The 24,654-nt window shown below is 38.7% G+C and overlaps 1 long non-coding RNA gene across 1 annotated transcript; it reads left to right on the top strand.

Moving 5' to 3' along the window:
* Positions 1–348: 348 nt before the first annotated feature.
* LOC309652301 lies at positions 349–1,858 on the top strand. The gene is made up of 2 exons (XR_014258675.1): positions 349–1,318; positions 1,597–1,858. It is a non-coding gene; the product is annotated as an uncharacterized lncRNA (long non-coding RNA).
* The last annotated feature ends 22,796 nt before the right edge of the window (positions 1,859–24,654 follow it).

Raw genomic sequence — 24,654 nt, 5'->3', positions numbered from 1 at the left:
CTCGGGGCCGGGCGTTGGAACACCAGCCAGTCGGAAATGTCGAAGGGGAAAGCAAGGGGCTGACTCCTTCGCCTGGTTTCGCGCCAGGGCTGGCCCCTCGGGGAGAGAACGTGGACGCTGTCGGACCCCAGCGGTGACCGTTTGCGTTCGCCTGAGTTTAAAACTCTTTGCCACCTCCAAGGAGAACCGGCCTGCACGCAGAGTGGGCGCGGCTGCCCCGAAGTGGGTGGAGGCGGCTGGGAGGGCCCCCTTTCGCCCCTCCACCCGGGCTCGCGGGTCCGGGCAGCGAACGCCCGCGGTGCAGAGTCAGCACCTCCCCCAGCCCCGCTGGGGCCTGCGAGCGCTCTGGGACCCCGATTAGCGGCTCCCGGACCCGGGAGGAAGCAGCTCGGGGAAAGTTCATCAGCGGGGCAACTCCGAGGAACTTGGAGTCAGCCGCTAGCTCAGCTCAGGCTCTGATTATTCAAACGAGCTCCTCTGTCTTTAAAACAAAACGAAACAAAAATTCCAAACTCGAGCCGCCGGCTGTGCGCAGCCAACCCGGAGACATGGGCCGGGCCCTGCGGCCGGTTCTGCCCTGGCCCCCACGCCCTCCAGACTAAGTTACCCAAGAGAATGTTTGGAGGGCTCTGGGGGAAAACTGGGGAATGTTTTTCTAGAATCCCCAAGGGTCCTTCCGGCCTCAGTGTCTGCATCTGTTAAAGGGGAGCAATAATACCCTCTGCTGGGAAAGAGGGAGCTAATTGTGGCTCAGCAGGTGTTCAGAAAATTCTTACTCCGTTTCTGCAGCCCGCAAGCCCCAGCCCCTTAACTTGCCAATTTGGTCAGAAAGGTTGAAAAGGAAAATCGGCGTGAGCGCCGAAGGCGGCTTCGTTGTCAAGGTTCTCGGCTGCGGGGTGGGCCCGGGCCCCCCAGCACCCCGGAACCCCCGGGCCGCAGGGGGTGGCGTGTACCAGCTACGGCAGCCTTCTCCCTGGCCGCGGCCTGGGGCCGGGACCGAGCGAGGAGCCACCTGGTGCCCCCTCCTTCCCGCTCAGCCTCCTGGCCTCTGGCCTGTGGGCCGGGAAAGCGGCTTAGAGGCCGGCGTCGAGACTTCGGGAAGCGGAGGAGCAGAACCTAGCGGCAACACCCGATGCGACCTCGGCAACTCCGAGGACGCTAGCGGCCGTGTCTGCCGCTGAACTGCGCGTACCGGGCTGCCGGGGCCCAGTCGGGGCGCGGCCGCCGGCGCTTCGTTTGGCGGGACTCGGAGCTCGCGGTGGGCGGGCGGGAGGCGCGATCCCGGAGGCTCCTTCCCGCCACCGCGTCGACTGCGGAGGTAACATCTGTGCCGACCCCCCTCCTCACCCCCCACCCCACCCGCCACGCCACTTATATGTGTGTGTGTGTGTGTATGTGTGTGTGTGTGTGTGTGTGTTTTAAGAAAGAAAGAAAACGAAAAACCAACCTTCCTTTCCCTGCACAATAGACGCACCAGGGGGCCTTTCACTTGGCCAATCTCAGGAGTTTCATATGAACTTCATTAAATCAATTACTCGGTGAACACATCACAATTTATTTGCAATTAGTATCAAAATGTCTTACTTTTCTTAATAGGTCGGAGCAGATGTAGCTACAGAAGGGACAAGACGTTTTCGTGAAATCTATCTCTTACAACATATTAAATCTTCTGGTCAGAAGAGAAGGAGAAATTCAAAGGCAGTTTAGAGGAGGAGAGAGAAACCACGCTGGAGACAAATGCGATCCGTGCAGGTGTTGGAGCAGCTTGCGTTATAATTGTATCTAGCGAAAAGGTTGCCTTTATTATCCGTAATGATCGAACAAAAGTCACCATAATTAAACGTCTGGTTTTCTCCGATGACTGAGAGGTGCGTGTCTGAAAGGCGCCGGGTACAGCGAGGGACTTCAGAAATGGTTAACAAGACGCTCCGTTCTTTGAATAGTGGCTTTGTCTTATGGAGGTGGGGGGTGGGGGGAGAAGAGACAGAAAGAGAGAGAGAACAGTTATCTAATTTTCATTGCCCCAAACCAGAGATTTATTGATTGCGACAACAGTTTTATTGTACTCGGGGAGGGGATTGCTGCAGGTTTATAGAAACTGATTTACTTTCGTTTGGAAGTAAAATCATATGCAACAGTCTCCCGTTGGAAGGTTGGACCTTAGCTCCTGTTAATACCATTAGTGACACAGGATCGAATTTCAAATGAAGCCTGGTGACAATTACAGACGGAAACAGATGCCCTTGGAAATTTAGGTCAAGTGTTCAAGATTCTGGTTTCATGGTCAAGGTTGTCTTGGGGGTAACCTTGAGGAGACGCTCATAAATCTGTCCTCCTCTCCGAACCGGGGATGCGCCTTCGGGGGGTGGGTGATATGGAGAAGAGCGGGGGGGGGGGCAGAAAATTTATTTAGAGGGCCCTCAGGTCACCGAAAACAGAAGAGATGCCGGAGTGTTGTAAAACTGGGCTAGTGTGCTGGGCGGGCAGCGTGAGTTGTCTGGTGGGGGGCACTAGCCTGGGGGCGCCGCGGGGAAGAACGACTGCTCGGGCCGGAGCTGCAAAGACCTGGCCACTTCCGTCATCCACTTAACCTGAAGGCTGGCCCTTAGCCTCAGAGCGTTGTTTTTGTTTTTTTTTTAACCCATCCGCAAAATGGGAATCATGGTCCCGGCCTGATCTTTCTGGAAGGGTGGTGGCGAGGATTAAGTGTGATAACGAATTTGAAAGCGTCTAGGCTTTCAAATGGAAGGTATTATTCTGAAAGTGCAGCCTCCTTCCTTTGCATTTTAATCATTTGCCCCTCAGCTCAGTGAAAGAGACTTCGTGTCTCTTCCCTCCTGCCCGCGGAAACCTTCCCTGAAAGCTGCCGGCTCCGGCTCTGGCAGCACCGACGTCTTCCCTCAGGGTATAAAAACATGTTGTCTTTTCCCCGGCTCTCCATCCCAACCGGCGTCTTTAAGCGTGGCAATCTTCGGGGTTTACATCCCTCTGGTGGGTGTTTTCCACTTGACAACTCTTTTAAAGACATAGAACCATATTTTATTTACTGCCTACTATAAATTATTTACTAGCAGGCTGAGGTAATTCCATTAAAGCCTCACGGTTTGTTTATACTAAATAGTTATCTGGGGACTCCTTGCTCGCCTTAGAGCGGCGAGGCTCCGGGGATGTGGGGACGGTCCGCGCGGGCAAGAGAGGCCCACGGAAAGGAAAGGGGTCCAATGGAAACGAAAATGGTCTTATTTGTCTTAATGATTCATTAGAAATTAAATACAATCTGATAATCGTCGTTTTTGTTTGGTGTGAGGTGTCATTACCGCCCCCGCTGCCCCTGCCCCTGCCCCCGTGTGGACGGGCTCACCCTCTATAGCAAGAGGACTTCTCCCTAGGAACTAACTCGACGGTGGCATCAATCTGATCTGGGGGGAGATGCAGGGGGCCGTTCTGGGATGAAGGGAGAGGGAGGGGAGGGGAAGTCTGGAGCTCCTTGCCCGGGTTGCTGCGGAAAGAAAGCCCTGCGAACTTTGCCTCTGGTCCCTTCCCCCAACACGTGTATCCGGGCAGAAAAGAGGGAATAGAAAAAACCAGCCTGAGGGAAGGCACCAGGCTTTATAGATTGGCTGCGCGCGCGCACGTGTCTCTCTCGCAAGGTTTTAGCACTGGCCCGCTGAGTTACTTCTTTCTACTTTTCTGACTCTGTGTGTGTTATGTGTATATAAAACAATTTACTTCTGTCTCTCAACTTAGGGACCTCTCTGGAAATACCAGACACCCCAGGAGATATATTGGCCTTTGGGGGAGGGGGAGGGGATTCGGCCAACCAACCATGAATGAATTTTTTGTCTGATCTCGCTGCCTTGAGTTATGTTGGCCTTGGAAGGAGGGGGGAATTTATCTATTTCTGTTGAAGCCTTTTTCAAAAGGGGCTCTGGAGGCATGGAGTAATGGTGTGTTAGTTTCCCACCTGGTTTTGCAGATGGGGATGTCAGAATGGTTGGGTTATTGCCATAACACAGGGAGAGATAAACAGGACACCTGGACAAAAAAGCCAGTTGTCTGAAGCAACTCGGAAGTGATCTACAATAAATAGAAAGGTCACTTATTTCGTAGAAGATTTTTTTTCTCCTTTTCTTTCAGCTGAAATAGAGATGCAAGGTAGGAAAAAAATCATATTGGTCTCAGTGAGTGAAAGACCTACTGCTGTTCATTATAGAGCTGAAGAACTAGAATTGACAAACATTCAGGACACAGCTTCCATTTTCAGTAGTTAGGTTCACCAATAATTTAAAATTCAATGACATATTTTTAATATTCTTGGATTATATTTCCTGGTAATTTGGTTACCCTTATTAGCTGAAATCCTGTTTTATCAAAAAGGAGGAGAAAATTATAATATGTATAAATACCATAGTATGCAAACATGCAGGAGGCATTTTATGATGTTGGAGATGCAGGTTAACCCTCTGAACGTCAAGTTGAATGTGCGTTATATATAACCACTATATTTCAATAGCCACATGTATACATTTTTTAGAATGGAGGTACAATTTACATAACAAAATTAACCATTTTAAGGTGAACAATTCAGTGATATTTAGTACATTCACAATGTTGTGCAACCACCACCGCTATGTAGTTACAAAACATGTTCATCAAGGACGGTGATGATGGTTGCACAACCATAACGTGAATGTACTCAATACCTCTGAACTGTACACTTCAAATGGTTAAGATGGTAATTTTTTTTTAAAATTAACTTACTTTCATTACTAAATTCAATCTTAATCCAATCATATGAAAACACCCACTTAAAAAAAAAACCCCAACCCAAACCAAACCAACAAACAAAAAAATGTTCATCAACCCAAAATAAAACCCTGTACCCAGTAAATCATTACTCCCCATTCTCCCCAACTCCAAGCGCCTGGCAGATCTTTTTATTGGTGCTTGTATTTCTTAAAACAAGTATTTTCCTCAGCAGCAAAATTTCTGTCTGCTACTATTTCCTTAAAATCTATTTTATCACATTCTATTCCATACATCTAACTACAGATACAAAGAGAGAGGGGATAAACGACATAATCTGCTTATTTGTATTTGTTCTAGAAGCCAATAGAAGGTTTCTAGATTGGTATTTGCAACATGGGTCTTTTTAATGAGAGGCTAGATCCCTGGGCAACACATACAAATACTTCGTTAGTCACTGTGGGAGGGACATGAGTTTGAGGCAACAGTTAATCTTGCTGTCATCAATAGAAAGTGGATTAGAGTGGTATTTTCTCTTTTGAAATGTAATTCATAAAGTTTAACAAAGCAATAGTTATCATCAACCTTTTGGGGAAAAAAGTGCTAAGATGAGTTTTTTTGCAAACCATTTGTTTCTGGGCATAAAAACTGTGCCCTGAATTCACAATCATGGAAAAACTTTGTGAATAGCTTACAATTATAAGAGTCCCATCTCCTTGCTCTTGTGTGTGCTGACACATTCATCTATTTCACATGGTTTGCCGCAAAGACGAAAGGAAATATGACTGTGGCTAAAGAATTTTAATCAAAATGGAAGCTACCATTCATGTAGCTAGGACCACAGGGTCCGAGGCCATTGGAGAAGCTACTTCCGTAAGATGGCAGCAAGAGGTCAGGACTGGTCCAGAGTTGTGTGCTCAGAAAGATTTTTGAACCCTACCCACCACCGTGGCTTAATGGGAATTAAAGGAGCAAAGAATGTGTTGGTGGACAAAATCATGGGTGGTCAGTTCTGTAGTTCAACATTGTACTTTATTCTATTTGAAGAGTGATAACTTCCAGAAGAGCTAGCTAATTTTGACCTGTATCGATAAACAGCGAAAGGCATATTTTACATTTAATGCTCAGATTAGCCTGTCATGAGGGGAAAACAAAAAGTGGCACTTAAAACAATTCCATTCCTCCTAATACATTCTTCCAGTGAAACCTGTTTCCTTTTTTGCCTTAAACATTCTTCCTGCAACGGGGTTTTTCGACCTATCACTATCGACATTTTGGACTGCATAGTGAGTTTAGTGTCTATGAGCTAGGTAACTGTTATTATTTCCATTTTACAGAGAGGAGAAATTGAGGTACAGGAACCTTAAGTAAATTGCCCAAGGTCACAGAGTTACTAAATGGTTGAGCCAGAATTCAAGTCCAGGCAGTCTGACTCCAGAGCCCAGACTCTCAACCACTCCACTACCTTGCCCGGGGCATGGAGAGAGCAAGGGTGAGCGTGGGGTGTGAGGAGACTGGGGAGGCAAATGGGGGCCAGCCCACGTGAGGACTCTGTAGGTCTCAGGAAGGAATTTGTCTGTATCCTATGACCGGAGAGGAGCCCCTGAACTATTCTGAGCAGAGGAGTGACATGATCTGGCTTACATTTTCACAAGATCACTCTGGCTTCTTGTGAGGATAGACTGTAGGAGTTGGAGTGTCAGCGAGACCAGTAGAGGCTATTGCGGTTATTCAGGTGGGAGATGAGGAGAATCTCAACTAGGATGGTGGTGATGGAGAGAAATGGAGGGATTTAGTAAATATGTTGGAGATAGTGTTGATGGGACCTCCTGGTGAGCCAGATTGGGGAAGTTTAAGTGGAAAGACAGGAACAAATCGGAGATGATTGATAGGTTTGTGTTTGAGCAACTAGATGGATGGTGGTACTTAGCTTCTTTCCTGCTCTTTACCCATGTGGATTCTGGATGCCATCTTGCCTTCCTGACCTCTAGGAACTATTCAGCCACTACCTCTTATTCTTTTCTGGGACAAATGTCAATGCTTTATTTCCAGAACACTCAGAATGCCCCAGGTTCTCCCCACTCAGTCCTAGTGTTCAATATGAACCAACGGTAGTTCAGAGCCAGTTTGCATGGCAAATATCAGCGTTTAACACCATTGAGAGTTCTCAGTTCACCCCTAGTACATTCTGGAATGAATCCTTCAGGTAACTCCATTTCCCATGTATGGACAGTATGGCATAAAGAAAGAGTATAACATGGAAGATGAGGTCACTGGCTCTGGAGTCAGACACATATTCAAATTCCTGCACCACCACTGATTATCTGTATGACCTTAGGCAAGTTACCCAGTCTTTCAAAGCTTCAGTGTCCTCATGTGTAAAGTGGGTATAATAATATATTTTCCATTATTAAATGAAAGAATGTATGTAAAGTGCTAATTATAAGTACCTGCCACATCATGTATGGTAAAATTGATCTTTATTATTGCTTTATTTATATTTCTTATTTTTTATATTACTACTATTATTTTTTACCTACTAGTCTTAGTTCTGCCCAGGAAGCAATATTATAAATATGATTCCTCTTCCTCAAGGCAGAATTTAGCATATGTGAAGAATTTCCACCTTACTGAATCTACCCTTCAAAAAATGCCTGTCTTTGATTTGTTCATGGGGTGAAACATTTCCAGATCTCTCTACATCCTTAGCTTGTTCATAGGACTATTGTGAAGAATGAATGAGGTAATGTTAGTGAAAAGACTTTGTGAATTGTGGAAGAGCTAAATAAATATTTTTATTCCTTAAAACATATATATATATGATATATAATGATAAGCTATCCTAATTTGCATATGAAAAATCAGGGCACCAAAATTCAACTGAGACAAACTGCGAATTTCTAAATTTTTATCTAATGTTATTAAAAAAAGAAACCTGGAAATCCATTGTGAGCAAAGATAACTGCATTGCAGGAAACGAGTTCAAATGTATGGTTAACTCCCAGGACATATATGTGGTTTGAAATGTTTATTATCTAGCCTACAATTCAACCTTGACATGCAGTGTACAAATATCATACTTAATTCTAGATTTACAAATTTAACTCTCCTCTATAACACAGGTAAAATAAAAAGAACATGGAATGCTTTTGTGCCAGGTTCTGTGCTAAATCATATATTTATCTTCTAAAAATCAAAGTAAATATATACCACCAATCAAAAGACTAATATAAAAAAAAGACTAATATAGATGTTACACTTATTAGTCAAAATTATTCACAGATTTATAACCAAAAAAATTCATGTTTTAATTTAAAAATATATCCGTGCTTTAAGTGAATGTCAAAAAAGAACTGTTCTAATTATACTTGTCTCAGGTTGATTTAAAATTGTGAACTAAAATAGGCCTGGCAGTCTCTTTCATCAAGGTCTTAAAGTCTTAGAAATGTTTGAGGTTTTACTTCATCATCAGAGTTGATGAAATACCCTTTCTGCTTTCTACAAAGAAGCTTCAACATTCTTTGTATTATTGAAGTGGCTCCAAAAGGAATTTTTTTTGCTATAAAATAAATTTGGCAAAGTATTAACAACTGATGAATTTAGGTGAAGGTTATATTCTTTAAATTTGTTTGTAGTTTGGAAATTTCCAAAATGAAAAGTTAAGAAAACATATTAAAAAATAGTTTTCATGAGCCATAAAGAGTTCATTGCATGTTAAAATAATTAAAAAGCTAATACATAAATAAATAAAATAGAAATTATTTGGCAAAAATAGAGTAGATTTACTTTGAAATGTATGGATTTACAATTAACCTAAAATAATATTTGGAAAATGCATTTTAAATTTTATTAAACTTCATTTTTTACTCCTTTTAAAAAGAATATCCCTCGGCTTCTGCAGTCATTCCTTCCACAGATATTTATTGAGCACCTCCACTGTGGCTAGTAATTGTCTAGATGTTATGTGAGATACAAAGATCTATAAGACACGGCCTGTGCCCTCAAGGAATTTACAAGCTAGAAGTAGTATCATATTCTTCAAAAAGCTTTGACAGTGTAAACAGAAACTATAAGCTTATAAAAGAAAGCAAGCAAATCTACTCCAGAAGTCCATTTTGTAATATCACTACCCTGATTCTGAAGTTGACGTCTTTCTCTAAGGCAGAGATGGTTCCTATCATTGTCTCTTCATCCTTTGTCCTTCTCTTTCTCTTCTTCCTCTTCCTTCACCTCCGTTTTTTTCTTCCTTTTTCTTAGTTGTTCACATCATCAATTTTCATTCATACTTTTTCAGTGCCTGCAAACAATTTTTGATCCTTAAAGTTAGTTATTGTTTTTATGCTTTTAAATGGTAGGAAGGACAGAAGCATAAACTATAATTAGCCTAGGAATATTAGAAAATTTTTTCAATAAAAACATTAGCTTCACATGATCAGTGCTTTTTCCATTAAATAGTGTTTTATTACTTTAGGTAAATTGATCCAATAAGACATTAAGACATCTTTAAAAACCCCATAATAGAGAACTTTTGTGTGAAAAGAATGCTTCCTTTATGGTCTCCATCACCTGCTCTCCTGGGTCCCTGCCTTAACTCAGTCTTCTGTACTTTAAAATCCTCAGAAATATGGGTTGAGAGGTATGACATTGTGTATTAGCAACAATTACCACAGAATATGACTTCTTTCTTTGGCCTGCCTCTTTTCACTGCTCTGGGGCCTTTTTGATGGCAAAGGAAAGAAAATGATCTAATACCTGCTTCCCAGTGTTTGCATTTAACTATAGAAGAATGTTCACTTTGTGTCAGCAAAACATGGGGGTCTGTGAACAACAGCAACAAGAGGGGGTGATGAGGGGTTTAGTCTGATTACAAGATTCAAAGCTGAGGACTTTTTAAGGGAGGAAGGAAGAGAATAGCAATGAGAAGAAAAACGACATCTACTGCATCTCCTTACAAGCCGAGGGGATCTTCCCATGTGGACTAGTATAGAACTACTTTATTAATCCACTGCATACTATTCCGTAATGTGGGTGGGTCATAATTTAGTTAAACTTTCCAGCAGCTAATGGATATTTAGGTTATTTCTATTTTTTGATATCACCTGCAATCTCATGCAGTTTTTTTTTTTTTTCTGTGGTTCTTACATAGAAAGAACTTACTTCTCCCTCCAAGGGGAAAAAAGTGAAGGCTCTTCTGTATTTTATCCTGTGCTTCAAGATCACAGAATGTCAGAATTGAAAGGGGCTTTAGACATCTTCGTCTGTCTACTCAAGCCTCTACTACCTCCTCTCCCATCCCCATTCTCAGCGAATGACCTTGTTTCCCATTTCCTCCAGAAAATAGAAGTAATCAGAAGAGATCATCCACAAGTTCCCAGTACCATGTGTTCACACCTACCTGGAGATTCTGTACCCCGGGACTTGTCCTTCCTCCAGTTATTATGAATGAGTCACTGTGCTACTGGCTAAGGATAGCGTCTCGTCTTCTTGTGTACACGATAGATTCTACTCTTTTTGCATGCTCAAAGACACGAGCTTAACAATTCTTCCTGCTCCCTGCTGCATCATCGAATTTTCTCTCTCTAATGGATCATTCCTGTTACCATACAATCATGTTGTTATTTCTCCTATCTTAAAAAGTATACTCTTTCTTGACCCTACTTCCTCTTCTAGATACCGATCCACTTCTCTGCTCCATTCTGCAGCAAAATTCAAGAGTTGTCTATACTCATGGATTTAAATTCTTCTTTCTTTATATTTTTTAAACATCTTTATTGGAGTATAATTGCTTTACAATGTTGTGTTACTTTCTGCTGTATAACAAAGTGAAATCAGCTATAAGTATACATATATCCCCATATCCCCTCCCTCTTGCATCTCCCTCCCACCCTCCCTATCCCACCCCTCTAGGTGGTCACAAAGCACCGAGCTGATCTCTCTGTGCTATGCGGCTGCTTCCCACTAGCTATCTATTTTACATTTGGTAGTGTATATATGTCAATGCTACTCTCTCACTTTGTCCCAACTTACCCTTCCCCCTCCCCGTGTCCTCAAGTCCATTCTCTAGTCTACGTCTTTATTCCTGTCCTGCCCCTAGGTTCTTCATTGCCATTTTTTTTTAGATTCCATATATATGCGTTAGCATACGGTATTTGTTTTTCTCTTTCTCACTTACTTCACTCTGTGTGACAGACTCTAGGTCCATCCACCTCACTACAAATAACTCAATTTCGTTTCTTTTTATGGCTGAGTAATATTCCATTGTATACATGTGCCACATCTTCTTTATCCATTCATCTGTCGATGGACACTTAGGTTGCTTCCATGTCCTGGCTATTGTAAATAGTGCTGCAATGAACATTGTGGTCCATGACTCTTTTTCAATTATGGTTTTCTCAGGGTATATGCCCAGTAGTGGGATTGCTGGGTCATATGGTAGTTCTATTTTTAGTTTCTTAAGGAACCTCCATACTGTTCTCCATAGTGGCTGTATCAATTTACATTCCCACCAACAGTGCAAGAGGGTTCCCTTTTCTCCACACCCTCTCCAGCATTTATTGTTTGTAGATTTTTTTGATGATGGCCATTCTGACTGGTGTGAGGTGGTACCTCATTGTAGTTTTGATTTGCATTTCTCTAATGATTAGTGATGTTGAGCATTCCTTCATGTGTTTGTTGGCAATCTGTATATCTTCTTTGGAGAAATGTCTATTCAGGTGTTCTGCCCATTTTTGGATTGGGTTGTTTGTTTTTTTGATATTGAGCTGCATGAGCTGCTTGTATATTTTGGAGATTCATCCTTTGTCAGTTGCTTCGTTTGCAAATACAATGGAGAAAAGACAGCCTCTTCAATAAGTGGTGCTGGGAAAACTGGGCAGCTACATGGAAAAGAATGAAATTAGAACACTCCCAAATACCATACACAAAAATAAACTCAGAATGGATTAAAGACCTAAATGTAAGGCCAGACACTATAAAACTCTTAGAGGAAAACATAGGCAGAACACTCTATGACATAAATCACAGCAACATCCTTTTTGACCCACCTCCTAGAGGAGTGGAAATAAAAACAAAAATAAACAAGTGGGACCTAATGAAACGTAAAAGCTTTTGCACATTAAAGGAAACCATAAACAAGACGAAAAGACAACCCTCAGAATGGGAGTAAATATTTGCAAACGAAGCAACTGACAAAGGATTAATTTCATTCTCTTTTGAACCTGATTCACTGAGGCTTTTCTCCCCACTACTCTGCCAGAACTTTTACCAGGGTCACAAGGGAATTCAACCAACGCCAGTTTTGCATCCTCATTATTTCTTGACCTAGCAGCAGCATTGGGCACAGTTGATTACTTCCTCCTACCTTGACAAGCTTCCTCCTTGCCTTCCAGGATACCACTTGTATCATGTCCCCTCTCTCACTCTTAACATTGGTAATTTGCGGTTTTTTTTCTTTCTTCCTGATCAGTCTATATAGAGGTTTATCAATGTTATTGATCTTATCAGTGAACCAGCTTTTGGTTTCTTTGATTTTCTCTATTGTTTTTCTACTCCCTATTTCATTGACCTATGCTTTCTTCTACTTACTTTGGGTTTTCTTTGTACTTCTTTTTTTTAGCTTCTTAAGGTGCAAATTGAGGTCATTCATTTCAGACCATTCTTCCTTTTCTAATAGATGTGTTCAGTGCCATACATTTCACTGCAAGGACTGCTTTAAGTGACATCCCATAAATTCTGATATAGTGTCTTTTCATTATTAGTCAGTGTAAAAAATTCTACTTTTTCTTTTGATTATTTTCTTTGACCCATGGGATATCCCGAAGGGTGGGGTTTTTGTTTTGTTGTTTTACTTTCCAAATATTTGGGAATTTTCCAGTTAACTTTCTGTGACATATTTTCCATTTTAATTCCATTAAATAAGAGAACAGACTGCAAATCAAAACCACAGTGAGATATCACTTCATACTGGTCAGAATGGCTATCATCAAAAAGAACACAAAAAACAAATGTTGGCGACGATGTGGAGAGAAGGGAACCCTCGTACACTGTTGGTGGGGATGTAAATTGGTGCAGCCACTGTGGAAAACAGTATGGAGGTTTCTCAAAAAACTAAAAATAGAACTACCAGATGACTCAGCAATTCCCCTCCTGGGTATATATCTGAAAAAACCAAAAACACTAATTTGAAAAGATACATGCACCCCAATGTTCATAGCAGCATTATTTATAGTTGCCAAGGTATGGAAGCAACATAAGTGTCCATCAACAGATGAATGGATAAAGAAGATGTGGTATGTATATACAATGGAATACTACTCAGCCATAAAAAAGAATGAAGTTTTGCCATTTGCAGCAACATGGATGGACTAGGAAGGCATTGTGCTAAGTGAAATAAGTCAGACAGAGGAAGACAAATACTGTATGATATCACTTATATATGGAATCTAAAAAGAACAACAAACTAATGAATAAAACAAAAAAGAAGCAGACTCACAGATATAGAGAACAAACTAGTGGGTACCAGTGGGGAGTGGGAAGGGGAGAGGGGCAATATAGGGATGAGAAAGTAGGAGGTACAAACTATTGGGTGTAAGATAGGCTCAAGGATATATTGTACAACACGGGGAATATAGCCAATATTTTGTAATAACTGTAGATGGAAAGTAACCTTTCAAAATTGTATAAAAAATTAAAAAAATAGAAATACAATTAAATGTTATTATGGGATTATATGAAATCATGTGTGTGAAACTTTCAAAAATTATAAAGCACTATAGAATTTAAAGAATCTTTCATTCAATAAAAAGAAAAATTATTGACACTTGTTTTATGGCCTAGAGTGTAGTGTATGTTGGTAAATGCTCCATGTGCACACGAAAAGAATGTGCATTCTGCTGTTGTTGGGTAGAGTACATTTAGGTCAAGGTAGTTGATAGTGTTTTTCCAAACTACTGTATCCTTGCTGACTTTCCGTTTACTTTTTATATCAGTTATTGAGAGAAGGTTATTGAAATTTCTGACCATAATTGTGGGTTTCTTTATTTCTCCCTGCAGTTCTATCCTTCTCCAACTTTCTCCTCCACATTCTTTTTCAAAATTGTCATGACTATGCTTGATCAGTTATTCTTATATATGGATTGTAGATTAGCTTATTGAGTTCTATGAAAAACCCATGTTTGGAATCTATTTAAATTCTAGATTTTTTGGGAGAAGGAATTCTTATCTTTATGATACCATGTCTTCTTATCCATGAATACAGTATGTTGCTCTGTTTATTTAGGTCTTCCACTTGCTTTTCTATAACTTTTATTATTTTTCTTCTGTAAAGGCTGTGCAAAGGAAATACATTAATCAAATATGTATTGAGTCCCCATTATGCATCAGGAACTGCTCTAGGCCCTGAGGATCCACTGACAAGTAACCAAAAGTAGACATGGCCCCTGTCCTCATGCAGCATTGTATTTGGGGGGTGCAGTGAACAGGCACACAATGAAGAAGTAATAAATAAATAGAAAAACTGCAGAGTGACACATGCTCTGAAGACAATAAAACAGAGTAATGTAACAGAGAATGATGGAAGAAGGTTTCATATATTGAGTAGTCAGGAGAGTCTCTCTGAAGAGGTAACATGTGAACAGAGACTCATATGACAAGAAGAGGCCAGCCACAAGAAGTCCTAGAAGAGTGCAGGCAGAGAGTACATCAAGCACAAAGGACCTACTGAGGGAATATAATAATGTCAAATCTCTTAAAAATAATAGCTAATGTTTGTTGACTATGTCACTTGTACTGTGCCAGGCACTATTTTAAGCACCTTTCATTATATCATTATTAATCATTAATGAAGCAGATACCAGCTAGTAAGTGCCAGAACAAGACTTTAAACCCAGGCAGCCTGGATTTCAAGCCCTTTTTCTTAAGCACTATACATTACTAATCTCCCCCCTTAAGCACAGATCAGTGTGGCTGAATTGTATGGGGAAAATTGTATGAACTGTATGGTAGAATTTGAGGGTAGGGAAGGAGCATTTTAATAAGACCCCTCTTAAGTGATGCAGATACTTCAGCAACCACACACACAAAAGAACATAGACTTTAGAAAATTCATTCAGAAAAGTCACTAAACAAACATATTACAACAGCAAACTCTGGGAAAGGAAAGAATATGATTTCCAGAGCTGCCACATTACATTATTTAGAATGCTCATTTTGCAACAAAAAATTATGAGACATGCAAAAAAAACAAGAAATTACGGTCTATACACAGGAAAAATGTAATGAAGAAAAACTGTGTTTGAGGAAGTTTGGATGTAGTATTTACTAGACAATGACTAAACATCAGCCATTTTATATATATTTAAGAACTAAAGGCAACCATGTCTAGAGAACTAAAAAATGGTATGAGAAAGATGCCTCACTAAAGGGACATAAATTATAAAAAAACAAATCAAATGGAAATTCTAGAGATGAAAAGCAGAATAACTGCAGTGAAAAATTCACTACAGGAACTCATCAGGAAATTTGATTAAGCAGAAGAACCAGGGAGCATAAGTAAATTGAAATTATTCAGTCTGAGGAACAGATAGAGAAAAGAATGAAGAAAAAATGAACAGAGCTACAAAGAACTCTTAAAAATTCAACAATAAGAAAATGAACAATCCAACTGAAAAATGGGTAAAAGATCTGAATAGACACCACACCAAAGAAGATATACAGATGGCAAATAAGCATCTGGAAACATGCTCAACATTAGAGAATTAGGTCATTAGGGAATTGCAAATTAAAACAACGAGATACCATTATATACTTATTAGAATAGCCAAAATCCAGAACACTGAAACACCAAGTGCTGCAAAAGATGTGGAGCAACAGGAACATTCATTCACTGCTGCTGAGAATGTAAAATGAGACGACTTTGGAAGACAGTTTGGTTGTTTCTTATAAAACATTCTTTTACAACATGATATAGCAATCACCCTCCTTGGTATTTACCCAGAGAAGTTGAAAACTTATGTCCACACCAAAAACCTGCACATGGATGTTTATGGCAGCTTTATTCATCATTGCCAAAACTTGGAAGTAACGAAGGTGTCCTTCAGTAGGCGAATAATTAAACTGTGCAATGGAATATTATTCAGTGCTAAAAAGAAATGAGCTATCAAACCATGAAAGGATAGGCAACAACTTTAAATGCATATTACTAAGTGAAAGAAATCAATCTGAAAGGGCTACATGCTGTATGATTTCAACTATATGACATCCTGAAAAGGCAAAACTATGGAGACAGCAAAAAGATCAATGGTTGCCAGGGGTTCGGTGGGAGGGAGGGAGAGATAAATGGTTTATGTAAAGCACAGGGAATTATTTTAGGGCAGTGAAAATATTCCATACAATATTATAATGGTGGATACATATCATAATACATTCCTCAAAACCCATAGAATATACAAGAGTGAGCCCTGACATAAACTATGGACTTTGGATGATAATGATGTGTCAATGTAAGTTTATCAATTGTAACAAAATGTACCACTCCGGTGTGGGATGTTGATAGTGGGAGAAGTTGTTCAGGTGGTATGTGGGAACTCTGTATTTTCTGCTTAATTTTGCTGTGAACCTAAAACTGCTTTGAAAATAGTGTATTAAAAACATAAAATAAAATTGTCTGGTGTTTTGGATCTCTCTTGTTAAGTGTATATATGTTTATAGGTTTTTTTGAATGATTGACACTTTTAGCATTATGAAATGTCCCTTTTGTCTCTAGTAACAACTTTTGTCTTAAAGTCTATTTTGTCTCATATTAGTAGCCATTCCAGCTCTATTTTGGTTCCAGCTCTATTTCATGGTATATCTTTTTTCTATTCTTTTACTTTCAACCTACCTGTGTCTTTGAATCTAAAGTATGTCTCTTGTAAACAGCATATAGTTATATCATGTATTTTGTATTAATTCTGCAAACTGTTGCCTTTTTTAAAAAATTAATTGATTTATTTATTTTTGGTTGAGTTGGGTCTTTGTTGCTGCACTCGGGCTTTCTCTAGTTGAGGCAAGCAGGGGCTACTCTTCGTTGCGGTGCGCGGGCTTCACATTGCGGTGGCTTCTCTTGTTGTGGAGCATGGGCTTTAGGCACGCGGGCTTCAGTAGTTGTGGCTCGCGGGTTCTAGAGCACAGGCTCAGTAGCTGTGGTGCACTGGCTTAGTTGCTCTGTGGCATGTGGGATCTTCCCAGACTAGGGCTTGAACACGTGTCCCCTGCATTGGCAGGTGGACTCAACCACTGCGCCACCAGGGAAGCCCAAACCATTGCCTTTTAATTGGAGTGCTTAATTGATTTACATTTAGTGTAATTAGTGATAAGGTAGGATGTTCATCTGCCATTTTGCTATTTGTTTTCTATATGTTTTACTTTTATTTCGTTCATTTATTCCCCCATTAGTGCTTTCTTCTATGTTAAATAGATATTTTCTCATCTACTATTTTAACACCTGTGTCATTTGCCTTATGGTATTTTTTGAGTTATTTTCTTAGTGGTTGCCTTGGAATTGCAATTAACATTTTACCATAACAACCTAGTTTAGATTAATACCAACTAAATTTCAATAATACATAAAAACTTTGATCCTATATATCTTCTTTCCCTCCCTCCTTCCCTCCTTTTTTTTGTGATGTTACTGTCATACAAATTACAACTTTATCTACTGTGTGTCCACCAATATACACTTATAATTTATTACTTTATGCAGCTGTCAATCAGATAGGAGAAAAAAGTGTTAACCAACAAAAAATACAATTCAATAATAATACTTGGAGACTTCAATACCCATATTCAATAATGAATAGAACAACCAGACAGCAGATCAAAAAAGAAAGAGAAGACTTTAGCAACACTATACACAAACTAGAATTAACATTTATCTATAGAACATTTCATGCAACAGTGGCAGAACACAAATCCTTTTCAAGTGCACATGGAAGATTTTCTAGGCTAGACCACAGGTTAGGCCATAAAACAATAAATGTAAAAGGATTTAAATCATAAAGTGTACTTGGACCACAATGGGATAAAATTAAAATTCAATAACAAATATGTAGAAATTAAAGAACACAGTTCGAAAAAGCACTGAATTGTACACTTTGAAAGAGTGAATTTTATGGAATTTGAATTATATCTCAAAAAACTTTTAAATACAAATGTATAAAGCCAGCCTGCCTGGATTTGAATTTCAGCTGTTGACACTCTCATTCACCTTAGCTAAGTTATGAATTAGTAACCACGTTAGATTTAATAATTGGTCCCAACTCTTCACTACATCCATGCCCTTGTCATTGCATTATGGAGAGCAGATTATTCTTCCCTAACTCTTGACTTTGGTCTTGGCCATGTGACTTGCTTTATCCAATAAGATTTTAGGGGACATGATGCCACTTGAACAGTTTAAAAGATGAGTTGGACTTGCTCTCTTGTGATTCTGCCACTGCATGAGAAAAGCCACTGATAGCTGATGGCCCTCCACCTTGGGCCCTTGAATGAGGCACATGGAGCAGGCTGTCCCACTGACCTGCCAACTTGAAAGCAAGAAATAAATATAAATAAATGTAAATATAAATATAATAAATAAATGCCAATGAGATCTGGTGGTTGTATGTTACACTGCCAAAGATTACAAACATCTGAACAAATAACCCAAGGATTTGGGTGGTTTACAGTCACAAAGGTTTAGTTCTTGGTCACGTTATGTGTACTATGTGGGTCAGCTCCATCCGCTCCATCTGTCTTCATTCTCGAATCCAATATGAAAGAATGTCCCCTCTCTCAAACACTGTTGGTCACATGGATAAAGAGGAAAAGAACACGGTGAACTCTGAGCTGACTTTACGGCTTTTGTTCAGAACATTTTACTTCTGTTCATATGTCAGAGGACAATGCAAGTTACATGGCCAAGCTGAACGTAAATGGAGAAAGGAAAGCAACACAGTAACATAGCTAAGACTGTTGCCAACAGGGAGGAGCACCTAATATTTTAAACACTAATATAATCCACTACAGTGACCTTGAGCATGTTATTTGACCTCTTTGTGCCCTGGTTCTCTCATCTTTAAAATGGGAGTAATAATAGAAACTACCTCACAGTAATAATAGTACCTTGTTATAAGGACTACAAGACTTATTCTGGTAGAGCACTTAAGACAGTGACTGACACATACTAAACACTATATGCTTGTTAAATAAAAATAAATAAATGGTTCACCCATGAAATTGTTTCCTCTTGCCAAGGTGAAAATCATATATTCAGCCCTTCTTCATCACATGACTAAAAGAAAAGTACTTTATTTACAGGCATTTAAAACAAGACATTCCTATTTTAGAAGTCTGTGCTTTTAAAATTGTCTTAAAAAGTTGTGTCATTGCTTAAACTCAAAGATGTCCCTATCGTGGGCTTGCAGTCAGATTAGTTCTTGTCTGGACAAGGGGAGAAGAGTTTCTGTGTGGTAGGAACAGGACAGCAGGTGGTGGTAGCATAAAACAGAAGAAAAGCTTCTCGGCTGGAAAAGAACGGCAGCCAAAAGGTCCAAAAAGCTGTTTACGGCTGTGATGGAAAGAGCATCACAGGAACCCAGGTGCATAAGCTGCTGTCTGAGTTGCCACTACCCTTGGAATAAAAGGATTTCTATTCACATTATGCTTTTCCCTCTTTTCCTGCTATACTCTGAGTGCTCAGTGTATATTTTGATTGAAATACTCTGCTCACTCAGCATGCCTGTTAATCCCATCCAGGAACACTGAACACACACCTGTGATTTGCTAAAAGCATTCAAAGTTTTCTCCTCAGTCACTTTCTTCCTGAGTTAAAAAAAAAGGCAATAATTGATACACACCTGAAAATAAATTGGGGAAAAAATGTAACTACAGACAAATGCAGCCTGTTCAGTACAACGTCCAATTTCTACCAAAATAACTACTTGTGTGAAGATTGAGAAAGGAAAGGTCTGAATATTTTTTCTTACTGACCCTGCCCTGCACAAAAGAGAGCTCAATAAATGCCTATGATATTATACTTCTCATTAAGTACTTTCTATATCTTTTCTTTGTATATCCTGGGATTTTTAAGGTGGCTTCCAGTCCTGGAGATTCTACACTGGGTATAAATATAATGTAAAGCTTCACCGTGGGAGTGGGGGAGGATCTCAAGTTCCTCTGTCTCTAATCATGTATGTTCTACAGTCTTAAATTAGAATGAGTTGACTCATTTTTCAGCTTAGCTGGAAAGGATGTCTCTATTTCTATAGACCAGATTCATATGCCACAGACACTACCGATCTCTCCAGCCCAGAGAGTTGATAGTAAGGCTACAGTAACTGACATAGCTGACATCCATTGAGCACTTTTACCATATGCCAAGCACATACATTATTTCACTTAATCTTCCCAATGAGCTAGGATTCATCATCTCCATTTTACAAATGAAGAAACCTAAGTCCCCAAAGCTAATGTAAATTGTTCAAAGTTGGCATATGGCATTGATTGAGTACATAGATTCTGAAATTAGACAGCTTGGTTTTAATTCTGACTTTGCTACTTCCTAGCTGTTTTAACTTGTTTAATTTATTTGCCCTTCCTGTGCCTCAGTTTTCTTATCTTTGAAAAGAAGATGCTATTGATAGTACCTAACTCTTAAGATTTTTATGATAATTAAATGAGCTAATCAAAAGAATTGTGAACTTTGCATAGCACATAGTAATTATCATAAAAATGTTTCCTAATTCAATGCCAATTCGAACTCTCAGCAAAGTAGGATTGGAGAGGGAATCCTCCAACTTGATAAAGAATATCTACAAAAAACCTACATCTAACATATTTAATTCAGTGAAAGACTGAATTCTTTCCCTCTAAGAATGGGAAAAAGGCAAGGATGTCTGCTCTCATCACTCTTTTTCAACATAGTACTGGAAGTCCTAACCACTGCAATAAAACAAGCAAAGTAAATTAAAAAGTATGCAAATCAGAAAGGAACAAATAAAATTGTCCCTATTTGTAGATGACATGATTGTCCATACAGGAAACCCTTAAGAACACACAAAAACTCCTAGAACTAATAAGTGAGTCCAACAAGGTTGTAGGATACAAGATTAACATACAAAAATCAATTGAATTTCTATATACTAGCAATGAACATGTGGACATGGAAATTTTAAATGCAATACAATTTATAATCACTAAAAAAGTAAAATGCTTAAATGTAGATCTAACAAAACACATACAGGATTTATGTAATGAAAACAACATAATGCTGATGAAATAAATCAAAGAAGATCTAAATAAATGGTAAGACATACTATTTTCATGAATTGGAAGATTCAAAAGAGTAAAGATGTCATTTCTCTTCCAAATTTATCTACAGGTCGAATGCAATTTCTATCAAACTCCCAGTAAGCGTTTTGTGTAAATAGACAATAAAGTTCTAAAATTTATAACAACAATCAACAAAATGAAAAGGTAACCTAAGGAATGGAAGAAAATATTTGCAAATCATGTATCTGATAAGGAGTTAATATCCAAAATATATAACATACAACTCAATAACTCATACAAAACAACAATAACAAATAATCTGGATTAAAAATGGGCAGAGAAGCTGAATAGACATTTTTCCAAAGAAAATATACAAATGGCCAACAAGTACACGGAAAGGTGCTCAACATCACTTATCATCATGGAAATGCAAACCCAAACCACAATGTGATATCACCTCACACCTGTTAGAATGGCTATTATAAAAAAGACAAGAGACATGAATATTGGCGAGGATGTGGAGAAAAGGGAACCCTTGTACACTGTTGATGGGAATGTAAATTGGTGCAGCCACTGTGGAAAACAGTATGGAGGTTCCTCAAAAAATTAAAAATAGAATTACCATATGATCCAGCAATCCCACTTCTGGGTGTATATCAAAAGGAAATAAAATCAGGATCTCAAAGAGATATCTGGACATCCATGCTTATTGCAGCATTATTCACAAAAGCCAAGTTATAGAAATGACCTAAGTGTCTGTCAATGGATAAATGGATAAAGAAGATGTGATATATATATATGTGACAACATGGATGGACATTGTGGGCATTATGCTAAGTGAAATAACTCAGAGAAAGACAAATACTGTATGATATCACTTATATGTGGAACCTAAAAAAGCCAAAGCCATAGAAACAGAGGAGAATGGTGGTTACCAGGGGCTGGGTTGGTGGAAAGATGCTGGTCAAAGGGTACAAACTTCCACTTATAAGATGAATGAATTCTGAGGATAATGTACAGCATAGTGGTCATAATTAATAATACTGTATTATATACTTGAAAGTGGCTAAGAGAGTCAATCTTAACTGTTCTCACCACAAAAAAAATGGTAATTATGGGGCATGATACAGATGTTAGCTAATGCTATGGTGGTAAGAATTTTGCAATATATAAGTGCACCAAATCAACAAGTTGTACACCTTAAACTTACCCAAGATTTTATGTCAATTATATCTCTATAAAGCTAAAAAATAAAAATACAATTTATATGGAAAGGCAAATTCATATGGAAGAGCTAAAACAATTTTGAAAAATAAAAAGTGGGAGAATCATTCTAGGCAATATTAAGATTTGTTATATAGCTACAGTAATCAAGACTGAGTGGCACTGAGAGATAGACATATAGATTAGTGGGACAGAATAGGTAACCCAGTAATAGACCCACACAAATATACCCAGCTTATTTTTGACAAAGGTACAAAATCAACTCAATGAAGTCAAGACAGCCTTTTCAACAACTGCTGCCTAAGCAATTCGATATCCATAGGCAAAAAAAACAATGATCCTTCCACTATAATTGAAAAATCAACTTGAAATGGATTATAGACTTAAATGTAAAACATAAAACTATAAAAACTTAAAGAAAAAATAGAAGAAGGTCATTAGGACCTAGAGTTAAGTGAAGAATTTTTAGACTTGACACCAAAAGTATGGTCCACAAAAGGAAAAACTTATATTTTTGACCTCATAAAAATAAAAAAACTATTGCTATGTGAAATACTCTATTAAAAAGACAAGTTATCGTTTATATATTTTGGATATTAACCACTTATTGGTCATATCATTTGCAAGTACTTTCTCCCATTCACCAGGTTGTATTTTTATTTTGTCAATGGTTTCTTTTGCTGTGCAAAACCTTTTAAGTTTAATTAGGTCCCATTTGTTTATTTTTGCTTTCATTTCTTTTGCATTAGGAGACAGATCTCCAAAAATATTGCTATGATTTATGTCAAAGGGTGTTCTGCCTATGTTCTCTTCTAGGAATTTTATGGTTCAGGTCTTACATTTAGGTCTTTAATCTATTTTGAATTCATTTTCGTATATGGTGTGAGGAAATGTTCTAATCTCATTCTTTTACATGTAACTGTCCAGTTTCCCCAGCACTACTTATTGAAGAGACTGTCTTTTCTCCACTGTATATTCTTGCCTTCTTTGTTGTCGATTAATTGACCATAAGTGCATGGGTTTATTTCTGGGCTCTCTATTATATTCCATTATCTATGTGTCTGTTTTTGTGCCAGTACCATGCAGTTTTGATTACTGTAGCTTTGTAGTACAGTCTGAAGCCAGGGAGTGTGATACCTCCAGCTTTATTCTTTTTTCTCAAGATTGCTTTGGCAATTCTGGGTCTTTTGTAGTTCCATTTAAATTTTAGGATTATTTGTTCTAGTTCTGTGAAAAATGTTGTGGGTATTTTGACAGGGATTGCATTAGATCTGGACATTTTAACAATAGCCATGAAAAAGAATGAAATTCTGCTATTTGCAACCACATTGGATGGACTTAGAACTTAGTGAAATAAGTCAGACAGAAAAATACAAATACTCTATGTTATCACTTAAACGTGGAATCTAAAAAATAAAACAAACAAATGTATATAACAAAACAGAAACAGATTCACAGATATAGAGAGCACACTAGTGGCTACCAGTAGGGAGAGGGAAGTGGGGAGAGGCAAAACAGGGGTAAGGGATTAAGAGATACAAAGTACTTGTATAAAATAAATAAGCAACAATGATATATTGTTCAGCACAAGGAAATATAGCCATTATTTTGTAATAACTTTAAATGGAGACTGATCTAGAAAAATATTGAATCACTATGTTGTACACCTGAAACTAATATAATATTGTAAATCAACTATACTTCAAACAAACAAACAAAAATAAGTCAAGCTACTGAATGGGAGAAAATATTTGCAAGCCTCATATTGGCAAAGAATTAGTATTTAGAACATACAAAGAACTCAACACTCTACAGTAAGAAAACAAACAACTCAATTTAAAAATGCGCTAAAAAGCTGAAGAGACACCTTACTAAAGAAGGTATGCAGATGGAAAATAAGCATATGGAAAGCTGTTCAACATCATTAGCCATTAGGGAAATTAAAACCACAATGAGATATCACTACACAACAATCAGAAGGGCTAAAATGTAAATAGTGGCAACATCAAATGCTGATGAGCATGTGGAGAAAGTGAATCATTCATACATTATTGTTGGGAAAGTAAAATGGTACAGCCTCTTTGGATAATAGTTTGGCAGTTCTGGTCAAAACTAAAAATAAGCTCACCACATTATCCAGATATTGTACTATCAGGCATTTATTCCTAATGAAATTTATGGCCTATGGCCATACCACTCTGAATGTGCTCAATTTCATCTAATGAAAACTTATGTTCACAAAAAAAAACCTCTATGCAAAAGTTCATAGCAGCTTTATTCATAATAGCCCAAATTGGAGGTAGCCAAGATATTCTTCAGTGGGTATATAGCTAAACAAACTGTGGTACATTCATAGCATGGACTGCTACTCAACAGTAAAAAGGAATGAACTATTTA

This window comes from Balaenoptera physalus (assembly GCF_965194825.1).
Source record: "Balaenoptera physalus genome assembly, chromosome: X".
NCBI lineage: Eukaryota > Metazoa > Chordata > Mammalia > Artiodactyla > Balaenopteridae > Balaenoptera > Balaenoptera physalus.
This window is presented reverse-complemented; position numbering and strand designations above follow the sequence as displayed.